At 45.8% G+C, this 16,222-nt stretch overlaps 1 protein-coding gene across 1 annotated transcript in view; it reads right to left on the reverse strand.

Annotated features, from left to right (window-relative positions):
* The window catches only part of ELMO1 (engulfment and cell motility 1), a 548,072-nt gene extending 542,904 nt beyond the window's left edge, over nucleotides 1-5,168 (reverse strand). Inside the window, exon 1 of the mRNA XM_040433269.1 lies at nucleotides 5,064-5,168. The gene's annotated coding sequence lies outside the window, so the exon portion shown is untranslated. The remainder of the gene's footprint in view (nucleotides 1-5,063) is intronic.
* Nucleotides 5,169-16,222: the final 11,054 nt, after the last annotated feature.

Below are 16,222 nucleotides of genomic sequence, written 5' to 3' on the forward strand. Positions count from 1 at the left end.
CAAATGGGACCACCAGAGGACCAGGTAGCAGGTATATTAGACGCTGTTATCAAAACAGCGTCTAATATACCTGTTAGGGGTTAAAAAAAACACATCTCCAGCCTGCCAGCGAACGATCGCCGCTGGCAGGCTGGAGATCAACTCTCTTACCTTCCGTTCCTGTGAGCGCGCGCGCCTGTGTGCGCGCGTTCACAGGAAATCTCGCGTCTCGCGAGAGGACGCGCCGGCGCGTCCAGGAGGAATGAATCAACCACCTCCAGGACGCGTCTGTGCGTACAGCGGTCCGGAGGTGGTTAATAGGACATCTATCTTTGAACGGAGCGGAAAAACGGAAATACGGAAACGGAATGCATACGGAGTAAATTCCGTTTTTTTGCGGACCCAATAAATGGTTCCAGATACGGACCGTATACGGAACGCAAAAAACGGAACGTAAGCGGCTTTACCACGGCTCTACTTTATCACATCAAACCTTAGGCCTCATGCACACGACCGTGCCGTTTTCTGCGGCACGCAAACCGCGGATCTGCAAAAAACGGAGGCCGCCCGTGTTGCCATTCGCAATTTGCGGAACGAAACGGGCGCCGGCAATATAAATGCCTATTCTTGTCCGCAAAGCGCGGACAAGAATAGGACATGGTATATTTTTTTAGCGGGGCCGCGTAACGGAGGCACGGATGCGGACAGCACACGGAGGGCTGTCCGCATTTTTTGCAGCCCCATTGAAGTGAATGGGTCCGCATCCGAGCCGCCAAAACGGTGGCTCGGATGCGGAGCCAAACAACGGTCGTGTGCATGAGGCCTTACGCGCACAGATGTGAATGAAGATAGAAGGTTCTTCTATCATCATTCACCAGGACCTGCGCTGACGTCACCGCGCTCACCACGTGGTGAGCGTAATTACGTCATCAAAGGTCCTTTTCCAGCCAGGTCCTGCAAGAAGAAGAAAAAAGACGAGCCCGGCTGCGCGATCAAGTGGATGAGGTGAGATAATTTTTATTTTTTTAACCCCACAATGGACATTTTACTTTGCATTCTGTATTAAGAATGCTATTATTTTCCATTATAACCATGTTAGAAGGGAAAATAATAAAATCTACAGAACACCGAACCTAAACCCGAACTTCTGTGAAGAAGTCTGGGTTCGGGTCTGGGTACCACAGTCAGTTTTTTATCACACACGTGCAAAACGCATTGCACCCGCACAATAAAAACTGAACGTCGGAACGCAATTGTAGTCAAATCTGACTGCAATTGCGTACCTACTCGCACAATTTTCCCTTATTGCAGAGGCAACGCATCCGGACCTAATCCAGACACGCTCGTCTGCAAGGGGCCTTAACTTCTTCAGGAACAAGTCAATTCTGGCAACATTTTTGTTTTTATCTTCTCACCTTCCCAGGGCTACAGCTCTTTTAATTTTCCATCGACATAGTCCTAGGAGCGCCACTCTTTAGCGGGATGAGCTGAAGTTATTATTAGCACCATCCTGGGATGCATATTTGGGGTCATTTATCAAGTTGGTGTAAAGTAGAACTGGCTTAGTTGCCCATAGCAACCAGATTCCACATTTCATTTTCCAAAGGAGCTGTCCAAAATTAAATGAGGAATCTGATTGGTTGCCATGGGCAACTAAGCCAGTTCTACTTTACACCAGTTCGATAAATGACCCCAATAATCTATAGAATCATTTTTAGATACATTTTTCCTGGGGGCTCATTAGCCACATGTCAATCTTAGGCTACTTTCACACTAGCGTTCGGGGCTCCGCTTGTGAGTTCCGTTTGAAGGCTCTCACAAGCGGCCCCGAACGGATCCGTCCAGCCCTAATGCATTCTGAGTGGATGCGGATCCGCTCAGAATGCATCAGTCTGGCACCGTTTGTCCTCCGCTCTGCTCAGCAGGCGGACACCTGAACGCAGCTTGCAGCGTTCGGGTGTCCGCCTGGCCGTGCGGAGGCGAACGGATCCGTCCAGACTTACAATGTAAGTCAATGGGGACGGATCCGTTTGAAGATGACACTATATGGCTCAATCTTCAAACGGATCCGTCCCCCATTGACTTTCAATGTAAAGTCTGAACGGATCCGTTTGCATTATCATGAACAAAAAAAAAAAAATATATATTTTTTTTTTTTTTTTTTTCGTTCATGGTAATGCAAACGGATCCGTTCTGAACGGATCCAAGCGTTTGCATTATAGGTGCGGATCCGTCCGTGCAGATACCAGACGGATCCGCACCAAACGCAGGTGTGAAAGTAGCCTTACCTGACCCTAGGGCTGCAGCTATCAGTTATTTTAGTAATCAAGTATTCTACTGATTAATCGAGTACTCGAATAAGAAAAAACTCATTAAAAGAACGTTTTCTATAAAAACCTATCAGCCCCACTGCCATCAGTCTCCTCCCCACTGCCATCAGTTGCTCCCCCCCAGTTCCCCCTCCAATGCCAGCAATTCTCCCTCCAATGCAATTAGTTCCTCCAGCAGTGCCACCAGCTCCCCCCCAATGCCATCAGCTCCCCCCAGTGCCACCAGTTCCCCCACTCCCCCTCCTAGCCATCAGTGCCCAACCTTTCCTGTAGGGGCACTGCCGACACTCCAGAGATCTTCCATCCTCTTTTTCACGCGCTGCACTGGGACCTGATGTCACACAGCGTCAGGTAATAGTGCGTGCTTACGTGTGTACGCCAGGATCCAGTGCAGCGGGCAGGCGGGTGACCACGGAGCACGAGTAATAGCAAGCTCTTCACTCACACTCCGTGGTCACATGGCACAAACAAATCATCGATGCAAGAAGATATGCGTCAAGGATTTTTTTGTGTTGGGTTCATCGATTAATAGGAGTAATCGTTTCAGCCCCACCTGACCCCATTCTCAAATCCATAAAACTGCACCAAACAAATTTTCCCGTAGTAGCCTGCTGCCTAGGCTGTACCTCAGACTGTTCTGCCCTGTTGCCCCTGTTAGTAGCCCGCTGACTGGCTCGCATCTTGGACTAGACCCTCTTAGTGAGTCGGGAACACCTGCATGCATAGCAGCACGATACTGCACGCTGACAGATGATGGCAGCCACCGGATGTGTCAGATATGGATGTATAGGCTGCTTGAGATGCTCTACATCGCCCAGCAGTATATAGTGTAGTCAGAGTGCAGGGGTGGGAGACTAGGGGCCCACCACAGCATCCTACTGCTCCCCTGTGGGCCAGTCCGAGCCTGAATGGAGTGGTAGTGCCCAAGTGTGACCAGTGCCCCATTCAATATTCCATTGTAAGGAACTGAAGGAGATAGCCGAGTGCTGTGCTCACCAGGCTGGTCTCACATGCACTACTCCTTGCAATCAACCCTGCTTGGTAAGAATTAAAGGGTTTGCTCAATTCTTAGCAGCTATACAGAGGCGTTCCTCTCACATCATCACTGTTTAAAAGGCCCCCGGATGCCAGTACCTGGCCTATGTAAGCAGAGTTGAGCCGCAGCAGCCCAGTCTGCGCCGACCAAGATGACAGTGGTCACCAGCTACAGATTCTGCGCAGGCGGTCGCTAAACCAGTTCAGAGCCTGTGCAGAAGACGACGCAGCTGGGGACAGCCAGAAATGTGGTCACACAAGTAAATCAGATGACTGCCACCATCTTAGTTACCATGGACGGATGGTTCGGCAGCCTTCTAACCAGCGATGAGGTGAGACGCCCCTGTAAGGCTGCTAGTGACACTTAGGAGCATTTAGGAAAAATTGGTAAGAATTGGTCAACCGATTTAAAGAGGTTTTCCCAGTGTTTCATACTGATGACCTATACTCAGGATACGTCATCATTATGTGGTCGTGGGGGTCCGACACCCAGGACCTCCATCGACCAGCAGTTTGAGGAGACCGCGGCGCTCCCAAGGGATAGTGGCTGTACTTGGTATTGCAGCTCAGACCCATTCACTTGAATGCTGCATCTAGGTCATGTGACCGATGTACGCAATGTCATTGGCCAAGGAAGATGCTGTGGTGTTCACCACAAACTCTTCAAACACCTGACCAGTGGGGGTATAACCTGTAAGCCATGGAAGAACTGCAACCCCCAGCATGCCATGAAAGGATATAACCTGTATCTCCATCTGTGGCAACTATAACTCCCAGAAAACATAATAGTGCTCTGCAATCTTTCGCAAAACTATAACTTTCAGTATCTTATTAATGAGATGACAAACATGGTTGGCAGCATGGCACTGAGCTCCAGTGAGGTGTGGAGCATGGCATCAAGTTCCAAAGTGGTGGGCAGCATGGCACTGGCAGAGACACAGGAGGACAGCATGGCACCGGCAGAGACACAGGAGGACAGCATGGCATCGGCAGACAAAAAGAAGGACAGTGTCGCACTGGTAGACACACAGGTGGACAGCGTGGCACCAGCAGACCCAAAGGTGGACAGCATGGCATCGGCAGATGCACAGGAGGACAGCATGGCACTGGTGGACCGAACGGCACTGACAGATGCATAGGTGGGCAACATGGCACTGGCAGACATAGGTGGGAAGCAGGGCACTGGCAGGCATAGGTGGGCACCCTGGCAACGGCATACAGATGTACAAAAGGTGGGCAGCATGTCACTGGCAGACAGATGTACACAAGGTGGGCAGCCTTGCACTTTCAGACAGATGCAAATCAAGTGAGCGGAATGGCACTGGCAGACATAGGTGGGCAGCCTGGCACAGATAGGTGAGCAGCATGGCACTGGCACACAGGTGGGCACCCCGGCGCACCAGGTGGGCTGCTGTGAAGAGCTCAGTAACTTGTCTCCTCCATAAACCGCACAGAACAACAAAGTTCATTTCCACGGTCGCCAGTCAGTGAGAGGTGCCAGCTGCACCCCAGCCTCTCAGCAGCGGGCACACAGCCGGAGCCTCCACACGTCGTGCCGCATACCCGCGGCTGTAGCACACATCACACCGCAGCGGTGCCGCGTACACACCGCACTCTAAGTAACTGTCATATTACGGTCACCTTCCCCAGCATGTCAGGGTGTTCTCCAGCACAGCAGCACATACAGATAACGGGCAGCGGAACGTGCCAGCCTCCTACCTCAGCGCAGACAGCGCTCCTTCCCGGGCACAGGGTTCTAGCCTCTGCCTCCTCTTCCCTGGGCTCAGCAGCTGCAGACTCTGCGCTCTAACTGGGAGTGGGAGGGGCCAGAGAGGAAGGGCGGGGCCTCCGCAGATAGTATCCTGCTGGTTGCCCGCCTAGTGCTGTGAGGAGGTCCCTCGGCTCCTGTCACAGATTGAGCTGATACCCTGTGCGACACACGGTGATGGGACATCCGCCCTTGTCACATCTCTTCCCCCACATCCTGTGCTGCAAGCTCTCAGTTTCCCTATTACATCAGGCTGCACTGCAAGCTGTGTCCCTACCGTAACCAAATGTGCCCCCAACTCTGCAGTTAATAACAGTCCCTCAGAGTTTTCCTGTGTCAAGTGGTTTTATCAAGTTATATCTGTTCCTGAGAAAGCTGGGTGATGGTCAAAATGGCTGCAGTCATATTTTCAAGCTGTTTGGTTATGCAGCAACATGCAAAATTGCCGGGGCCCCCAATGGGCAGCCTTGATGTGGTAGCCACCACCTTTCCCTCCCAAATTTACAGGTTAACGTACAGTAGGTATTCCTTTCAAATTAGTGCTGCCACTTACCTAGGTGGCAACCGCTACATCGTACAATAGAGCCGCAGTCAGACAAGAACTCGCTGCATCACAGTGAGGAGCCCCATCAGCCCAGGAGAAGTGGGCGACGCGCAGGCCGCGTGCAGAGCCCTTAGGGGAGTTCATAGTACTTTTGGTCTGCATCCGATATGGATCCATTTATTTCAAAGAGGCTGCAAAAGATGCAGACAGCGCACCGAATCCAAACCTGAGCGCGGATGTAATGACCAAAAGTATCAGCATCGTAGATCCCAGTTTGGATTGGGACTGTAATATGGATATAAAAATGTGCTTGCATTAGGCCCTTTCACACGAGCGAGTTTTCTGCGCAGGTGCGATGCGTGAAGGGAACGCATAGCACCCGCACTGAATCCTGACCCATTCATTTCAACAGGTCTGTGTACATGAGCGTTTTTTTTTCACACATCAGTTCTACGTTTGTGTGAGAATCGCAGCATGTTCTATATTCTGCGTTTTTCACGCGGCCCTGGCCCCAAAGAAGTGAATAGGGCTTCAGTGAAAAACGCATTGCATCCGGATGCAGTCTGTGTAGAATGCATTTTTCACTGATGGTTGCTAAGAGATGTTTGTAAATCTTCCTTTTTTTTCATGCGCTTGAAAAATGCATCAAAGCTGATTGCACCCGCGCGGAAAAAAACAGAAACACTGAACGCAATCAGACAAAACTGACTGAACTTGCTTGCGAAAGGGTGCGAGTTTCCCTGAACGTATCCGGACACAATCCGTATCGTTCGTGTGAAAGAGGCCTTACACTTGTGTGAATCTGTCCTTTAGGGTACATGCACACGACCGTATGTGTTTTGCGGTCTGCAAATTGCGGATCTGCAAAAAAAAACGGATGACATCCGTATGCCATCCGTTTTTTTTTTTTGCGGATCTATTGTAACAATGCCTAAAACGGACAGGAATAGGACATGTTATATTTTTTTTGCGGGTCTACGGAACGGACATACGGATGCGGAGATCACACTGTGTGCTGTCCACATTCAAATGAATAGGTCTGCATCCTATCCGCAAAAAAAACGGAACGGACACGGAAACAAAATACGTTCGTGTGCATGAGGCCTTAGGGTGCCTGCACACGATGCAGATTTCGCTCGGTTTTTCTGTGCGGATTTAGGGCCAGGACGACTGATTTAAAAAAACATGCTTTAAAAAGCGGAGTGAAATACTCATGTTTTTCAGCGTGAAAAAACTCTGCTCTTTTAACCAATGGGTGTTCACTTAAAATTTTCAGTTTGAGGTTTTTAAAACAGATCTGTGCCCAAAAAAAAAAGGGCGGAAAATACACAAAAACGCATGGACTTATTTGGAGCAGTTTTTTTTTCAGCTTCCTATTCATTTCACTAGAAAATGCTCCAAAATACTCAGTGTGAACTGGCCCTTACATGTGAATAGTAAGTGTGAGTAACACAGTACCAGCAAAGTGAATGAGATTACACTAATGTCAGGTGCACTTTGTTTCTTCTTGACCTGCCGTGAGGATTTAGGAATCAGCAGTATGTCAATTATGAAATGAAAGAGTAAAATCTGCGGCAAAACCAAATCCACACCAAAAACCGCTGTTATGTATCGAAGCTCTTGGTGTGGAAATGCACAGGAATCCGCCCAGAGATTCTTCTGCCAAGTGTGATATAAAGAGGACCAGTCGCATACTCCTGTCTATACCGCTGACTACTGACAGCCTATAGACAAGGGAAATGGTCACACCCGCTGTCAGTTAGACCTGTGGCACTGCTTGATTGACAGCTGCAGGCTACAAGATTGCATGAAACTCAATTAGCAAAAATGATGCCAATGCAACTGTAGCTCCATAGTAAGGATCAGCTGCATTAAAAACAAGTCTCCAGGTAGGCCAGGCCTTATTCATACATTTCCAGCAGGAATAACAGAGCAATGGCACAACATAGAGCTCTAAGGAAGGATGCTCCACAACTGTTATCTCATGGGTTATTTACTATAACAGACGTGTCTCACCGGTGACTTCTCTCTTTCCTTTACTTCTCCATCTGACCCACACTGTCATGATGACTTCTGTGGCCATGTTATGGGATGGGAGCAACCAAGGATACGGCTTTCATAATAAGAGGTCATGGTCATTAGGAAGCTTAAAACTTTTTTAGGTTTTCATAAAGTGGTAATATTTAAGAGCTGCCGGCCCTCTGATGGACCTGGCGCACTAGGGCTGCAGCTATCGATTATTTTAGTAATAGAATATTCTACTGATTGATCCAACAATTAATTGAGTACTCTAATAAGAAAAAACGAATTAAAAGAACGCTTTCTATAAAAACTCATCAGCCCCCTGCCATCAGTCTCCTCCCCCCAGTGTCATCAGCTCCCCCTAGTGCCATCAGTTGCTCCCCCCATGCCATCAGCTCGCCCCCAGTGCCATCAGCTCCTCCCAATGCCACCATCTGCCCCCACTGCCATCAGTATCCCCACTCCCCCTCCTAGCCATCAGTGCCCAACCTTTCCTGTAGGGGCACTGCAGACACTCCAGAGATCTTCCATCCTCTTCTTCACGTGCTGCACTGGGACCTGATGTCACACAGCGTCAGATCATAGTGCGTGCTTACGTGTGTACGCCAGGATCCAGTGCAGCGCTGTGCGGGCAGGCGGGTGACCACGGAGCGCGAGTAATAGCAAGCTCTTCACTCACACTCCGTGGTCACATGGCACAAACGAATCATCGATGCAAAAAATTAGCGTCGAGGAATTTTTTGTGTCGAGTTAATCGATTAATTCGAGTAATCGTTTCAGCCCTATGGCGCACCATGTGTTAAATGGCTGGATATTAATTTGGAGGCAGGCATGTAATGCTAAGTTCCCCCCGCAACATCAGCAGACTTCACCCTATGCTTTAAAATGTAGAATGTATTAAGACTTGTAGATTGTAGTTTTCAGATGATTGATCCTGTCACCAGAATGCAGCTTTTTGAAATCTTTGGAGGAATCAATATAGATTCTTACGATGAATATTTCTGCACAATGTGACACTAATTTCCTTCTAACTTACAATGTAGCTTGTAAAGGGGTGAGAGAAGGAGCCCCCTACCTCTCTCTAACCCCTTAGATGCTGCAGTCAGTGAGAGCAGAGTGCACAGCTCATGAGCCTGCACCAACACAGCACAGTAAATGTACATGGTGACGTGTCGCACGACATAAAGATCTCAATGATGAATTGCAGCATCACATGTAATGTTTGTCTATGGAACTGCGATGCCCACATCACTGATCATTGTAAGAAGTGACCAATCACTGATCTCCAACAGGAAGTATACTCGGTTTATACCTTGATGTAGTGATATATGTCTCCTAAGTATAACATTCAATAGCTAATAGGTATGACTACCGAAGCTCCACTATTAGGGCTTATTCACACAAACGTATGCTGCCCATTGCCGTATTGCGGACCGCATTTGCGGATCCGCAATACACGGGCACCGTTCCGTGGCCATTCCACATCATGGATGCGGACCTATTCATTTCAATGGGTCCGCAAATCCGGAGATATGGAACGGAGCACTACAGAGGGCTTTCTGGGGTTCCATTCCGTGCTTCCGCACCTCAAAAAGATAGAACTTGCTCCGTACAGTATTCAAACCAATTTTTATGCGAATCGATTTTGGATGTTTGGGACATATGGGAAATGAAGGCATAGGGAAATGAATTCGCTGTCTGATGGCACATGTACTGTCTGAAAACCGATGAAAGAGCAAGGAGTAGCGTTTTCTGTCGTTGATAGATGTATTGAAGGTCAGATAGCCAATAGCTGTGTTAGATATACTGTAAACTCGATGATTAGAGCGTGGGCGAACCACGATGCTATATGCAAACTGCTACAACTGCGATGTGCTTGTTGCCGGTTCAACTTTTGGTCTGTGGTCACAAGTTATACTCAACTCTAAAACCAAGTTTTTAACATAAAACACAGCATGGGGGGGATGATAAATTTCCCCCTATTTATTCTTTTCTTGTATTACACCGTAGGATATGTTGACTAATCTCTCAATTTTAAAATCAGTTTGAGGGTTTAGTAAGATTGCAGCGTGCACCTGTCTTTGCTATTATTTTGTTATATTGTTATATTACACCATTGAATCTAAAAGAATGAATGAATTGACTACAGATATTTAACCATTTTGTGTATGCAGCTCATATACAGACCTATGTGTTCCCATGTTAGACTATTAAGATACCCTGTATAGTCTGGTACTGCAGTCATATGCCCTACTGTCTGTCCCCTTCTTCTTAGAATACTTTCACATCAGCGTTTTGGCATTCCAGTTTTGAGATCCGGCAGTGGATGTCAAAACCAGGCCAAAACAGTTCCGTTTAGGGCCAGTGTATTGTGAATGGGGTATACTGTGTTCAGGATGGATCAGTATGCATTTAGTTCCAGTAGCCTTCCATTTTGTGACCGGACACAAAACCGCTGCACACTACGGTTTTGGGTCCAGTCATCGAAACTTAAACTGGATCCGTAACTAAATACAATATAAGTCAATGGTGCCAGATCTGTCAGCCATTGACTTACATTGTTTTTAGTGATGGATCTGGTTTGTTCCATTTTTATTTAACACAATTGCATCCTAATGGAACGGATGCATCCTGATCTGATCCTTTGCCGGATCTCAAAACTGGAAACCAAAGCACAGAAGTAGCCTTGGGACTCATGCACACGAACATGTGTCGGCCATTCCGTTCATTGGGGACCACAATTTGCGGTCCCCAATGCACAGGCACCATCCGTGTGGTTTCCGCAGATGGATGCAGACCCATTCAAATTGTGAATGGTCCGCATTCGTGATGTGGGGCACAAACGGTCGGGGTCCGTATATTGCTGACCCGCTGTTTGCGGGCCATAATACAGGCCCGGGTGGCACATGTTCATGGGCATGGGCCCTTACTAATATACATTCAGTAAGGCAGGCTACCTTAACTGAGGGAGTGATACAATATACAGCACTGCAAGGGAATTGCATCTCCCTGGTCTTTTCCTGAGACTCTGTCCAGACACTACAACTTAGGGCTGTCTATATTTTGTACATGAGATCTTTTCCCCTATTTAGTAGTAGTATTCCATGCACCCATGCACTGTATAGCGGCACAACATAAGCTGATGCGCCTAAATTATGCAGACTGAGAGTAGCATGAATCCTGATGTGACAGTGGATAAAGACATGTTTAGTCTCTACATTGGTTTACAATACTGCAAATATGAAAAAATGATGATGTAAAAGAGGATAAATCATGAATAGATAGGGGTAGTCAAGTGAGCCTGATCTGTCTGTGAGATTGGTAGATCAGGAGGACATGATGTGAACTTCTTCTGACAGCTGAACATTTTGTCATTGTTTTTGTTTCTGTCATAGTGCAGGGGAAGAGGAGGAACACCAGAATGACAACAGAAGGAAAATGACCAGGAATTAGGCCTCAAGGCTAGGGAAAGGGAAATGGTGACCACCTACGGAAACCCTAAACCTAGCCCTGACTCCTGTCAGTATGAAAAGACCCTGAAGGTGAAAATATTCATACACTGCAAACCTAGGCCTTAGTAACCCTGAAAAGCCCTAGGCTTAGTGATAGGGTCTGAGACTACTGGTTCCTTCTCAGATAAACGAACCAGCGTCTCCCTGAGGCCTAGTAAGCGACAAGCAAATAGGAACATTAAAATACCAAGAAAAGTACACTTATCTTCAATAGAAAATGGATGAGCAGGAACTCAGATGAGAATCTGTCACGACGGACGTGCACTCAGACTCACAGATAAACCAACAACCAGGCTCTAGGCGAGAAGCAGGGGAAGGGTCACCTCCTAGCTAATCCCTGACCTCTCTCCCTGCACTGCTCAGCCCACATTCAGACCTTGGTGGTAGGAATGATGTGTCCCCGTGCCTGGGCTGAAACACCCTAGATTCCCTGAGATGGTGAAGAGGGGAAATAGGAGCAGCCTGCTCGCACAGAACCTGGATGGGAGAGATGACACAAAAACAACGAAGACAGCAAACAACAAAACTAGAAACCACACTTATCTTTTCTGAGCTGGAACTGACAACCAACCTTCCTTGCTGCCAAGACCAAAGTGATGTCTATAACCCGCTCAGAGCACTGGGGTGGAGTGCTATTTAAACTAATGACCCCACCCAGTGCACCTGATGGGAGGCGGATCCAGCACGGCTCCAAAACAAAATACTAAACACGTGCTGCTATTCTGGCCGACCTCTGCACATAGTCAGAGCAGGACATGACAGGATCACACACCAGCTCTTCCAACTCCAGGCAGAAAATATCAACCACATGGTATGAAGTGTGAGTCCAAACTAAATAGAGGAACAGTAACGACCACAAGCTACACCTGAAACAAGAGGTGTGGTCATTACCAACAACAACACTGCAACAAGTGAAAACAGATAGGCTGTCAGATGACCTAATGCTAATGTGCAGCCAGTCTTTCAGATCTTCTAACCTGTGTCATTGGAGGGACCATGACAATTTCTTGGTGTCAGGTATTCTTAGTTAAATTCATTACAATCTATTTTATTCTCTATTTTGTGTGACCTGCATAAAAATGGTTTAATTACTGAACTGAATGTAAATCCAGTCATTAGAATGTTGTGGCGAAACCAACCTCGCCACTGGGTGCTGGAGAAGCCTGGTTGCCAGCCTCTTGCCCCAGGATTATGGGCCCTGTCATCAGCAAATGCTAAACTTAAACCCCATGGCGATTTGACTGTGTTTGTGGCATCTGAGCGCTGTTCGGATATATTGAGCGCTCAGATCCAAGCCATCTGGGGATAAGTTGAATGTGGGGGTTCTGTTCAGTTTGATAGGAGTTATGTATTTTTGTGTAGTTTTGCTGTTGTTGTGAATAGAGGTATTTTGTGTACCTAGTTGGCTTACCACACCCAGTTAAGCCAATTATCTCACACAGCCTAAGGCCTCTTTCACACGACCGAATGGCTTTTTCAGTGTTTTGCGGTCCGTTTCAAACGGATCCGTTGTTCCGTTTTTTGTTTCCATTGTGTTTCCATTTCCGTTCCGTTTTTCCGTTCCGTTTTTCCGTATGGCATATACAGTATACAGTAATTTCATAGAAAAAATTTGGCTGGGCATAACATTTTCAATAGATGGTTCCGCAAAAAACGGAACGGATACGGAAGACATACGGATGCATTTCCGTATGTGTTCCGTTTTTTTTGTGGACCTATTGACTTGAATGGAGCCACGGAACGTGATTTGCGGGCAATAATAGGACATGTTCTATCTTTTAACGGAACGGAAATTCGGAAACGGGATGCATACGGAGTACATTCCGTTTTTTCTGCGGAACCATTGAAATCAATGGTACCGTATACGGAACGCAAAAAACGGCCCGTAAACGGGGGGGGAAAAAACGGTCGTGTGAAAGAGGCCTAACTCTGTAAAAACTGGTTTAGGGAAGAAAAGTCATGCTTCCTTTGGTCACAAAGGACTTTTACTAACTTTTGAACCCCTGGTCTAATTCGTGCCATTTTTGGATATGTTGTTCCCATGAATGGATTGATTCTTAAAACATAAGTTTTATGTGAATGTGATGCATACTTTTAAAGTTATGAATATTGTATAAAACTGTGTATTTTCCTGCCTGTGATAATTACATTAACCCATTGTGTAAGGTAATTGTATCACAGGCAGAGGGGAGGATTTTGTGTGGGAGTGTCTGAGTGTATTGTACATGTTTACTAGTTGTTTTACAAAACCCTGTGGGTGGTACTAATGTGTATATATTAGAACAATAAACCCACAGCTCTGGCTGTCCACTGCTTTACCCTCAACACAGAGCTTGGTCTCGTTCTTGGGGGGATTGTATGCTGTTCCAGTCTGTCTGCTAGGAGTGTAAACCTTTCATATGTTTTTTCCTATTCGGCTGTATGCAGCATTCATATGGTTTCCAGTTCGGGAGATTGGTGTCTTTAGTAGCTGCCTTTGCATCTGGAAAGGGAATATCTCTTGAACGGCTTTTACCCCCTTTGATGCCCGGGGTGCCGTTCCAAATGTCATATTCAGAAATCGTTACATAAAAAAAAGAAAATGTACATGCAATAGAAATTTTAAAGGGGTTGTCCTGCGGGATTACATTGGTTATACATGGGGCAGCTGTATAAAGAAGTTCCAAATACAAACAAGTACTACATACCATATTCTGTACACATAATGTCCTTTGAAAATTACAACACCACACAATAGTTTGAAAGATAAAAGCTGAATCATCTTTATTATAGCATGTAAAATCACAGAAAAAAAAAGTTTAAATTAGACCCATACCCACTCAAATGCAGGAGACCACGTCAAGATATCTTTACATATGAAGTACTAAAAGGCAATGCTCGCACACAGTAACCTATTATAGATGCCACAATAATGGCTAAGTATTAGGACACCATATGCACATAGACCAAAACAGCACATAAACAGTATACTGACCATAATGGCTCCTGAGACCCCAACGCTGTTTTGCAGTCGCTTCTTCTGAGGAACATAAATAATGTCGCCATACACTGTACATATAGTCAGTACCTCTATTTGTTGTAGATATAAATGTTGACACTATAGGAAAACCAAAAATACCACCATATACTGTACACATATGTATAATATGCATACACAGAATGGATAGACAAATAATACCTCTAGTTCTGCCTTAAACTATACACAAAAAAATCTCAAATCATTGCAAACTACAATGCTAAAATACTATGGTTATTAAAACATATGCATCCAAGGGTGGTATGAACACCTTTGGGGGCATTTTTCTATATTATTGCTTTCTACTAGTTTTGGGCTAAATCATTTTTGCAGTTGGGCTTTTGCAGTCTATTTGCACACTGTCAGTTTCTGTTGACATGAATAGCTCTTATCTCTGATCTCCTGACCTAATAAACACTAATTTAAGCCACATTCTTATCAGTTTGATAACATTTTAGCTATAATGAGTGTTTATGTTTAAAACATGCATGTATAAGGCACATCATTACTCAGGGCGGACTGGACGCAGTGCAAACAAGAGCCTCTCTATTCTACAATGAGGACATCGTGAAAAGGTGAATGCTTTTTCTTTGGCTTTTAAACATTGTCCAGTTGCCAAGTCAATGTTATTCAATGTCCGACAATCCTTTAAATATATAATACTAATATATAGACTAATGGAGTCATTTATCAAACTGGTGTAAAGCAGAACTGGCTTAGTTGCCCAAAGCAACTAATAAGATTCCACCTTTCATTTTCCAAAAGAGCTGTAAAAAATGAAAGGTGGTATCTGATTGGTTGCTATGGGCAACTAAGCCAGTTCTACTTAACACCAGTTTGATAAATGACCTCCTAATTCTTTTATCTACGACGTGTTCTACTCCAGCCATCTTGAATACAAGTTAAAGGGTCCTTCGTCCTTCTACATAATGAAATAATGTCCTAGAGGCTAGACAGTGGCTCTAGACAGGAAAATGATGGGACAGTATGATGCTGCTTTTTAGGTATTTTACAGGAATTATTAGGAAATTGCTGTAAGAATAATTCCCTAATATAACATTGCAGTGTCGGACTGGGGTGCCTAGGGCCCACCAGTGGAAATTATTCTAGAGGACCACCCTACAGCTACATGAATATTTGCAGTTTAGCGCACAATACAGTGTGCAGAACAGAATGGTATTGTGCACTGCTCTATATCAGATTGTTTCTCATTAAGCAGCTCATTGTAGTTGAAAACCTGTTAAGGTCCTTTTAAACAGGGCCCCGTGCAGTTGAGGAAGGCTGGACAAGCCGAAACGCGTTCTGTAAACGGTTGTTTTTGGAATAAAGTATACCATTAAGAGCAAGCACGTCTGCTGGGATTATCTTCTATGAATCGTATGGGGATTGCTCCTTTCCCGTGCAGACATTGATACAAAGGTCGTGAGCTGTCTGATTTGGAATTTTCCTTTAGACAGGGCGACAGAGCAGGAGATTGTTGGGAAGGAAGCGTTCCTTCCCGACAATTGGCTGATCTTTAACAGAGGGGAATGCTGTATTTACATGTAGTCATCTCCATTGTATGGGGAGCAGAGATCACTACTGTCAATGTTCTTCCCCATACTGACTACTTGTTTGCCGGCAGCAGATCGTGATTTTATTACATGACACGGAGGCGAGTATTGCTATCTCTTTCTTTACTGAATCAACCAATAGTAGCAAAGAAAAACATATCCATCACAAGTTGGTGACAAGACCCTCCACTATGTGACCCAGTATAATAGTTCTGGTTCCCTTAGACTCTTCCTCTTTCTTTGCTGCTGCCACCAAGATAAGTGCACTCCATATCAGTTATTTTTTCCTTGTTTGTACCTATTTCGGTGTTTTTTGTTCTTTATTGGTGATTTTTGGTTTTTAGTTTTGATTATTGGGGTTTTTCTTCCCTCACAAGTCGCCTATAGTTATTACTTATTCTTTATAGGCTGGTTAATTCTGTACATTCTTGTATTTTCCCCCTGTCGCCATCGCTTCTACACC

The sequence above is a fragment of the Bufo bufo genome, chromosome 5 (genome assembly GCF_905171765.1).
Source record: "Bufo bufo chromosome 5, aBufBuf1.1, whole genome shotgun sequence".
In the NCBI taxonomy this organism is placed as follows: domain Eukaryota; kingdom Metazoa; phylum Chordata; class Amphibia; order Anura; family Bufonidae; genus Bufo; species Bufo bufo.